Source organism: Loxodonta africana, chromosome 5 (assembly GCF_030014295.1).
Source record: "Loxodonta africana isolate mLoxAfr1 chromosome 5, mLoxAfr1.hap2, whole genome shotgun sequence".
Taxonomy (NCBI): domain Eukaryota; kingdom Metazoa; phylum Chordata; class Mammalia; order Proboscidea; family Elephantidae; genus Loxodonta; species Loxodonta africana.
Window position 1 is genome coordinate 81,490,271 of NC_087346.1, and position 10,130 is coordinate 81,500,400.

Below are 10,130 nucleotides of genomic sequence, written 5' to 3' on the forward strand. Positions count from 1 at the left end.
GAGGCAGAGCTCAATCTACAAGATTAGGTTGTGTTTTATTCAATCTCTTATGAGATATAAAAGAAAAAGGGAAGCAGAGAGACATGGGGACCGCATACCACCAAGAAAACAAGAGCCTTTGGACCTGGGGTCCCTGCACTGAGAAGCTCTTCAGCCTGGGAAGACTGATGACAAGGACCTTCCTCCAGACCTGAGAGACAGAAAGCTTTCCCCTGGAGCTGGCACCCTGAATTTGGACTTCCAGCCTCCTAGACAGCGGGAGAATAAATTTCACTTTGTTAAAGCCATCCACTTGTGGTATTTCTGTTATAGCAGCGCTAGATAACTAAGACAACCCCACCACCAGCATAAAAAAAGCATGGAATAAAAGAAGGGAATACTAGACTACACTGCTTTACCATTAGCTTTCTCTGGATGGTAGGATTACAAGTGAATATGATTATCTCTTTCATGCGTGCGTGTGCACTCTCCTTTTCAAAACTTGTTCAATCCAAGTGTGATATATAATAAAAAATTTAAAAGATAGATTTAGTGTATTTTTCAGAAATGAATCTTTACTTAAAAATAAAGTTACTTTTGTTAGCTGTGGTGGAGGCGGCCCCCGATTCATGGCCGCCCCATGTGACTAGGACTCATTTAAACAAAAGCTTATGAACGCCTTTTTACATAAACTCTTGGCATTTCTAGAAGATACAGAGACTTATCATAGCATAAACAAGTTCTTCAATGTTGATCCAGTAAAATTCCCATTCATCTGGTCGCTTTGTTGGTTTTGTGCCATTGTGGCCTCCCTAGATTTTGTCTTGTAGGGAACACGCTAAAAGGAGTTGCAGTGCTCTGTGCTCTCCAGTGAGAGGCATTGCTCACCTGGTCTACCCATTTGGGTTCCAGGATGGTATGTAAGGGGCATCTCCCTTCAAACTCTCTCTAAAAGGAGCTCTTTACTGAAATATAATAAAACAAAAACATTAGTTAGTGAAGAACTGAGCCCATTTTAGGAAGCAAACTATTAACAACTTGGCTAAGCACTGGCATAACACCCCAGAGTCCTTCCCTGTTCTAGTCCAGAGGCAGCACTCAATAATATTTGCAAAATGAATATACTTGTTCAAAGACAGGAGTTTAAGGTAGAGGAAGAGCTTATGTTTGGCAAACCCCAGGTCCACGTTCTATAAGCTCTAATATCTTCTTAACTTTGCCACATTTCAGGATTTAAGCTGAAATGTATTATTATATGTACATATAATAATTATTATCTGCAAGGCCAGGTACTCCAATCTCATCTAAGGGTTAGAAGGAAGGCATGTAAAATGCCTGGCAAATAGTGGGCATTTAATAAATCATGACTCTTTCAGTGTTAAACCAGTACAAGTCACCTTCAAGCAGATTTTCACTCATGGAGACCCCATGTGTGTCAGAGCAGAACTGTGCTCTGTAGGCTTTTCAATGGCTAATTTTTCAGAATTAGATAGCCAGGCCTTTCTTCTGAGGCACTTCTGAGTGTACTCAAACCTCCAACCTTTCGATTAGCAGCAGAGAATGTTACCCATTTACACTACCCAGGGATTCCATTTCTATATTATTGTACATATTATAAGTAGTTATGTGCATATAAATAGACACAAAACCTTTAATAATATGTACACATCACACTGCAGGGGTGCTGTGTCAGCTACTGATTCATCAGAGTGCTGATGAAACTGAACCAGAAGTAACAACTTTACTGTGAGCCTACGTTCTCCTTGAATCCTTTTCTCTGCTACTGCAACGGTTTTGTTTTTTCCTTTAATCTTCTCGCTTATCATGCTGATTTCTGCTCTTCCACACCATATGATCAGTTAGGCAGTGCAGTGTCATGTTAAACATGTGTACTCAGGGGCCACGTTTGAATTTTGGCCCTGCCACTTATTAGCTACATGATGTTGGGTGAATTATTTATTTCCTCTGGGCTTGATTTCCATCTTCTATAAAATGGGAATAATGATTTACCTCTTTGAGAATTAAATGAAGATTAAATAAATTAATGAGCATAAAGGGCTTAGAATAGGGCCTTGCACAAAACAGTACTTAATTAACGTGAGTTTTTATTGTTGGGGTTATTCCACGCCATTCACTCTGTAAAAATGTTACGTCTTCACGCCAGGCATTGTTTTATCATGGGAAGATGAGAAACAATAAAACAGGCACCACCCCACTCTGACTGAACTTACCATCTAATAGGAGATATAGACAATCACATACAATCACAGCAAGGTGTGATAGGCGTCATGGTAGCTGGAGTAATGAGAGGGACACCTGGCATATTTAGATGGGGTCAGGTAAAGCTTTCTGTGCGAAGTAACATCTTAGTGGAAACCTGAAGAAAGTGGGCAAAATAAAGGGGGCAGGAAGAGTGTTTCAGGCAAAAGTAGAAGACAGTGTAAAGGCCCACTTGTGAGGGAGATCACATCTCATTTAAGGAAACGGGAGAAGTTCAGTCTCAATGAAGCACCAAGTTTAAAGATGAGCGAACTACTTCTACAAAGAGAAGGCACCGATGGCAGAGGCATTTCTCAAAGGCCTTTGAAGTTTATACCTCCTCCAGGGCATTGGGAGCCTGCAAAGGGAGCTAACAAAACTCAGGTTTGTGTTTTGAAACCATCTCTCTTATTATAAACGGAGACTAGGCTGTGATAAGGAGACAAGTTAGGAAGTTTTTGCAAGAATGTAGCCAAAATAAGTGGCCTAGATTAAATCAATCAATTAAAATGGAGGGGAGCTAACAGGAAATGAGAATTGTGGATACGATTAAGTGATATTTATAAGATAGAATCCGAAGTTAAGTCTTGGGTATAGAGGGCTTAAGATAGAGTGACCAGTTTATCCAGAGAGACTTGGCTGATGCCTGTTGACTTCATTATTAACTGGATTCCCTTTTACTCTCAGAAGTGTTCGAGGCAGAGCATCCTGGTTTGCATGTTGAAATGCCTTCAAGACCTCCAAGTGGAGAGGTTGATAGGCAATTGAAAACGTGTTTCTGGTCCTGCAGAAGAAGAGAGAGGCTGGAGAGAGACATTTGGGAATCATGAGTTTATAGAAGGTTATTGGAGACATGTGAGTGGATGAGACAGGAGATTGTAGTGAGGTGAGTAATCCTGTGGAACAAACTTTAAAGCACAAGAATAAAGATGAGCTTTGAACCAGAGTTTGTATACTAACTGCAAACAGTCCTCAATCTATATGTGCCATTGCTCAAAGTTTAGTCTCAAGTACAGAGTCCACATCAAATGTTTTTCTGTTGCTCTAATTCTGATCCTGTTTACTTTCTCATACACCTGAGAAACAGCTCAGAAGCAACATGGCATGGTAAACTGGACTTCACTATCAGACAGATTCTAATCTCTGCTGTGTCAGTTACAACCCATAGGATACGAGGCAAGCAATTTAATCTATCACTCTAATTTTCTTACATTGTTGTTGTTGTTAGGTGCCATCAAGCAGGTCTGACTCATAGTGGTAGTTAGTTTTTTTTTAATAATTTTCTTACATATATAATGAAAATGACATTATTTCCCTTGACGTTTATTTTGATTTTGAGGTGAAATAATGTATGTAAAGTGCCTAAAACCTAAAGGATATTTTTTAAAAGTAACAGTAATTATTATCACTACTAGGATGCATATTTATATTAAAGAAGAGCTATAGGAGTCCCTGGGTGGTGCAAATGATTCACAGAAAGACTGGAAGTTCAAGTGCACCCAAAGGCAAGTCAGAAGAAAGGCTTGGTGATCTGCTTCTGAGAAATCAGCCATTTAAAGCCCTGTGGAGCATAGTTCTACTCTGACACACATAGAAAAAAAAAAAAAATAGGGTAACCATAAATTGGAATTGACTTGATGGCAGCTTTGGGAAAAAAATAAAAAGGTCTTTGGTACCCTTTGTAGGATCTTACATCATACTAGTACATGTCTACAAAGAAGAGTTGTACATGGAGATTGCTGGAAAATGTCTTCTGTTCAGATAATACTGGATTCCTCATTTCTTCTGTGATATGCTTCATTTTTTTGATTGTTGGTATCATTGGTTAGTTGCTTGAATGACTGTTAATGTCTCTTCTGCTTTCCTATCAATGCTTGTAAGAATTTTATCCATTCATTAAAAGCTTTATCAAATAATTCTCCATGAATATATTCCTGATTAGTCCCTAACTAAAGAAGAGCTCTCCATTTTTGACAACTTGTAACACCTTTTAGATTTTTTTCTCAAAGTACTTCTTATCTGACCTTATATCACAGTCATTTGTACATTTGTGTAATCCTTCCTAGATGGTTAACATCTTTGATTCAATGACTCATTTTTGTGACTCCTGCGACGTCTGGCACAATGTCTGGCATAGACTAGAACCTTCATCAGTAGAAATTGAATGACTCTGAATTGGATTTTTGTAGTCAGCTTTTATGCACTAATTGTCCTCACTCATTCATTCTTCACAAATGAATGACACACCTCTCATACCCTTCTCACCTCAGGACATTACTGAAATGTTTACATTTATATCTTCTCTGATATTCAGGGACTAGATGCTCTGGAACAGATGTGAGAAGGGGACAGTACCCCAGGTACTGGGGGGGAAGCCATAGAATCTTGTTGCAAATTACAGGACTTAAAACAACCTGCATGGAACAAATATGACCCAAATGTCAACAGGATGCATGTTCCTAAAGTCCTCCAGCCCAAAAGGGTGATCTTGTCCACTAAGATTTCATTATACTTAGCTCAAGTCTCATCTCACTTACAGGGACATGCCAGAATTAACCCACCCACTCCTATAGTTCTAAGAATTTAGGGGTAGGGGAGGAATGCTTACATTGATCCTAGATACCTCTAGCTCTTACTTACTGGGACTGCTAAATTCTCTTTACTCTTACTGTAACTTTTCTCCTGTACATGCTGTCCCTTTCCTTTCTGAACTGTGGCATCCCATAATTTTCCAAAGAACCCTCAACACAAGATTCTATCAAGGAACTTGAAATCAAGCATGCAAAAGCCTTTCAGCCCCTCTCAACACTGTCTTCATGTAGGACTCTGACCAGACTCCTTCTTGCTTGGTCTCTACCTTTCTCATCTCTTCTTGTCTACTCTGGCTCCTATACTCCCCTTCCTATAATTGTTTTTAGGTGGAGCAAACCAGCCCTTTATTTGTTTAATTTGATCCTATCTAAACCATGTTCTGAAGGGAAGGGACTCCACCCTCAGCATCTGCTACCCCGAAAAGGTTATCAAATTGGTTTGCTCAACAAAAGATGAAGAATCTCTTCATCAAAGAAATCTGCCTCTGGTTTTTAAGAGGAAAAAAAAAAAATGTTTCCTCTCTGCTACACCAGGAACAAGAGTCCCTGCGTGGTGCAAGCAGTTAAGCATTTGACCTCTAATGAAATATTGGGAGCTCAAGTCCACATAAAAGCACATCAGAACAAAGACCTAGTAATCTACTCCCCCCAAAATCAGCCGTTAAAAACCCTGTGGCACACAGCCCTACTCTGACACACGTCAGGTCGTCATGGGTTGGAACCAACTGGATGACAACTGGTTTGGTCCGGTTTACACCAGGAACACAGTGAGAGGGGCCAGAGTTAGATAAGGCAACATATTTGCTGTCAACCTTGAAAAAATACAAGGGCCATGAGGTCAGCAAGGTGAAATAAGACATCAATACGAATCAAGCACAGATAAACCAAAGTGAGTTAAGGGCTGATCTGAAACTTCACAAACCTCTGTGCTGCATTAACAGCATTTCTTTTTATGTGGGTTGGCTGTTCCTGCTAGGGAGTCCCTGGGTGGTGCAAACGGTTAATGCCATCGGCTGCTCACTTGGCTGTTAATTCAAAGGTTAGAGGTTCAATTTCAACCAGAGGAGCTTTGGAAAAAAGGCCTGGCAACCTACTTCTGAAAAGTCAGCCACTGAACACCATATGGAGCACAGTTCTACTCTGACCCATGTGGGGTCGCCATGAGTCAGAGTCAAACAGGCTTGGTGATAACTGGCTGGTTTCTGTTAGGCTAGGTATGGGATCTTAAAACAGAGGAACTGCTCCACATACCCAAATAGATTGCAGGTAATTTAGGACATATTTCAATTATGGCAAACTGCACTTATGTTGGAAAAGAACACTGTTATTAAGTCGGGGACTACCTGTACTACATAGAATGTTGAAGCACATATGTATGCTTATACGTAATATTTTCCACCTCCAAAGACAAATAAGGATCATATTTATAAAGATATTGATTTATTACAAAAAAAAAAAAACCCAAACCCTTTCCATTAAATTGATTCTGACTCATAGAGACCCTACAGGACAGATTAGAACTTCCCCACAGGGTTTCCAAGGCTGTAAATCCTTACAAAAGCAGACTGCCGCATCTTTCTCCTGCAAAGAGGCTGGTGGATTCAAACTGTTGACCTTTTGGTTAGCAACTGAGCACTTAACCACCGCACCATCAGGGCTCTTCCAATACTGATAATAAAAGGCAATAATCATGAAAACTAAAAAAAAAAAAAAAAAAAAAGAGGTGTTCTACTGACATAAGAACTGACTTATGACAGAGTCATCAGAACAAAACCCCGTCGTAAGTGGGGGACTACCTGTATAAACTACTTGAGGGAAACAAGCATACTTTAAGAACATCTCCTAAAAGATCTAAAACATGACCTTGCAAAGAGAAAGTCCTTTCTAAGTACTTTTTCATAACTGCATATGCTTTCTCTGGTGAGGAAATGGTTATGCACCCCCTCTTTTCCCAGCTTCTTCAGCAAAGACAGGGTGTGAGAAAAAAACAAAAGGAGTCTCTGGCCTTACTCCTCCAATGGCATGTTTGCTGCCTATTCCATTCCCTTAGCAAAGTAGAGAGATGGTTCATTGTTATAGGAGATTTAGAAAAACCTCCTACATGGGTCTGGAGATTTCACACACATATATACACATACACACACCTACAAAGAGACAGTCTTTTCATGGGAAATATATGGGATAAAAAACTAGAATTATTATCTATTATTCTTAAGTAAATTGTGCTTGATTTTAATGTTTCTAAAAAACAACAGGTGCGTAATATGTGCTTTTCAGTATTTTGTGTGATATAAGATATTGGTGTGTGGATCTCACTGTGGCCTGACAATTTCTGCCATGAGAAACCTAATAAAATGGGTCAGAACACATCTTCATTCTCACCCTCTGTACTTTGTGATAGTCCTTGGGCTGAGTCAGTTTTGCCTCAGGCAATGAATCTGTTGTTCACCCCATCACAAAGTTAAGGGCTCAGTTCACTAGCCTAAGATTGTTCTGAATATAGAGGAACCAATCCCCAGGCAGTGGAAAGATCAGTGGAGCTAATATCTGGATATCATTTGTGTGTGGTGGTTTCCATTTTTTTTTTAATTGCAATTAAAACAAAAAAACCAAGTATCATCTTTCCCAGAATGTGGGGCATCTTAATTTGGGCACACAGTCTCTTTGACAGCCACTGAAGCTACAATCGGCACTCTATTCCCCTACAGCCTCTGCCCTGGTTCCCTAATACCAATCCCAAAGACATTGGCTGACCCTATCTAAAATTTTAAAGTGTGCATCTGCCTTGTTGATGTCTTCTTCCATCATTGGAAGATGTTTGTTTCTCCTGATAATCCTGGAGCTGTGGTTCCTCAAGGTACCAACCAAATTACTACACCAAAGGTGTATGAGAGCCTTCTTCCCACCCCTACAGGATGGCTGGCCTTCCTCTTCCTGTTACTTACAGCACTCCCCAGTGATACTACTCTTACTTCCTAGTGATACTGCTCCTTAATCCAATTCCTCCTCTGGGCTTCTTTCTTGTTAGCTGCCATAGAGTCACCCACTGACTCATGGCCACACCATGTACGAGAGAACAAAACACTGCCCAGTCCTGCACCATCTCCATGATCTTTCAAGGACTGGACCAATGTGATCCATAGGGTTTTCACTGGCTGGTTTTTGGAAGTAGTTCACCAGGCCTTTCTTTCCAGTCCATCTTATTCTGGAAGCTCTGCTGAATCTTGTTCAGTGTCATAGCAACATGCAAGCCTCCACTTACAGACTGGTGGTGGCTGTGCATGAGGTGCGTTGGTCAGGAATTAAACCAAGTCTCCTGCATGGAAGGAGAGAATTTTGTTGAACCATCAATGCCTTCAGACTAGTTTTTTAAGTAACCAGTCCTTTTTAAGTGACTAAGTCAATGAATTAAGAAATTTTCAACAAACACAACTAAGACATTGACTATCCATGGTGATAAAGAGTAAATATGGATCAACTAAGAGGCCCCAAAGAGCTAAAGCAATATTGAAGAAGAAGGACAAAGTAGGAGGCCTTACACTTCCTAATCTCAAAACTTACTATACAGCCACAGTAATCAAAACAGCCTGGAACTGATTCAATGACAGAGATACAGACAAAGGGAGTAGAATTGAAAACCAGAAGTAAATCCATCCATCTATGGGCAGCTGATCTTTGATAAAGGATCAAAATCTATTCAATGGGGAAGAAACAGTCTCTTTAACAAATGGTACTAGCTAGCAAAACTGGATATCCATTTGAAAAAAAAAAAATGAAACAGAATCCATACCTCACACCATGCACAAAAATTAACTCAAAATAGATCAAAGACCAAAACGTTAATGCTAAAACTATAAAGTTCCTGGAAGATAACATAGAAGAAAAACTAGAGGACCTGCTTTTTGGAATAAATAGTTTATCGAACACAACTAAAAATGTATGGACAACAGAAGATAAATTAGATAACTGAGACCTCCTAAAAGTTAAATATTTATGCTTATCAAAAGACTTTACCTAAAGAGTAAAAAGAAAACCGACAGACTTGGAAAAATCTTAGGCAATGACATATCTGATAAGGGTGTAGTCTCTAAGATATATAGAAAACTTCAACAACTCAACAACAAAAAGACAAACAATCCAATCAGAAAGTGGTCCTGAACTCTTAGGCTATAATTACTAGGTTTCTAGAATGGAGTCACTTTCAATGTAAACCACACCCCTGCCTTCCACACACAGCCATGAACAGGAGGATAGGCAAAGGAAGAAGGGTATGGACAAAGCAACAAGAGTGAGGGAGGTGGGAGCCAAGATGGTGGAATAGTCAGAGACTTCCTGTCATCCCTCTTACAACAAAGACCCAAAAAAAGAAGTGAATCAAATATGTATGACAATCTAGGGACTCTAATCATCGGAGACAAAGCTGAGGAATCAGACTGAGCAGCAGGTAGAAGATGAGACAATTCAAAAGCACAGAAACAGGGTACTGCAGATTGTGGGAACACTGGTGCCCTGCTAGCTGAGTCTGTACAGCACACATGTCTGACTCAGGAAGCAACATCCCAAGCTGAGGCCCACCAAATCTGGTGCAGCCAAGCAACAGCGAATCTGCACACACCTCCAAAACCAAATAGAAGCAACACCAGACATGCAAAAGTTAAGTTCATGCTTGCAACCTACTGTGAGCAACAACAAAATAACCCCTCCCCCCACCAGAGCTTCACAGTGGAGAAGCATTCCATTCCCCTCATGCACCCCCCCACCCCACTCCAACACTAGTCGCATGATATTCAACAATGCCACACTCTTTAAGCCCCCTTTGGGCAGGTCAGGAGGCCCTGCCTATTTGCCCAGCCACTAGTATACAGGGTCCACAGACTTGTAGTGCCCTTCACCCCCACCCAGTTCCTTGTGGGCTGATTCAACACTGCATACCCTCATTAGCATAATACAGTAGGCGTATGCCTGAATCCCACTTTTACCTGCAGCAGCCAAGGGGGAACTACAGATTTGTGACATTCTACACTACCCCATCCCCTAAGAAAGGGCCTCTCCCACCCATGCCTGGAGTCTGAGGGCCAGTGGTACCGCCCGTTCCATCTAGCCACCCATGACAGGGGCCTGAGAATTAGTGTGCCTCTCAACCTCTCCAGCCAACTTCACCAGGGGCCCAAAGACCAGCTGCAATACACCCCCAACTATGCATTCTTGGGGACAGGGACATGCCCTCCATTCAGGCACCTGGGGGCAGCCATCAGCCCCCTGCCTTGCCCTACACATTGCCTCCCACTACAACCAGATACC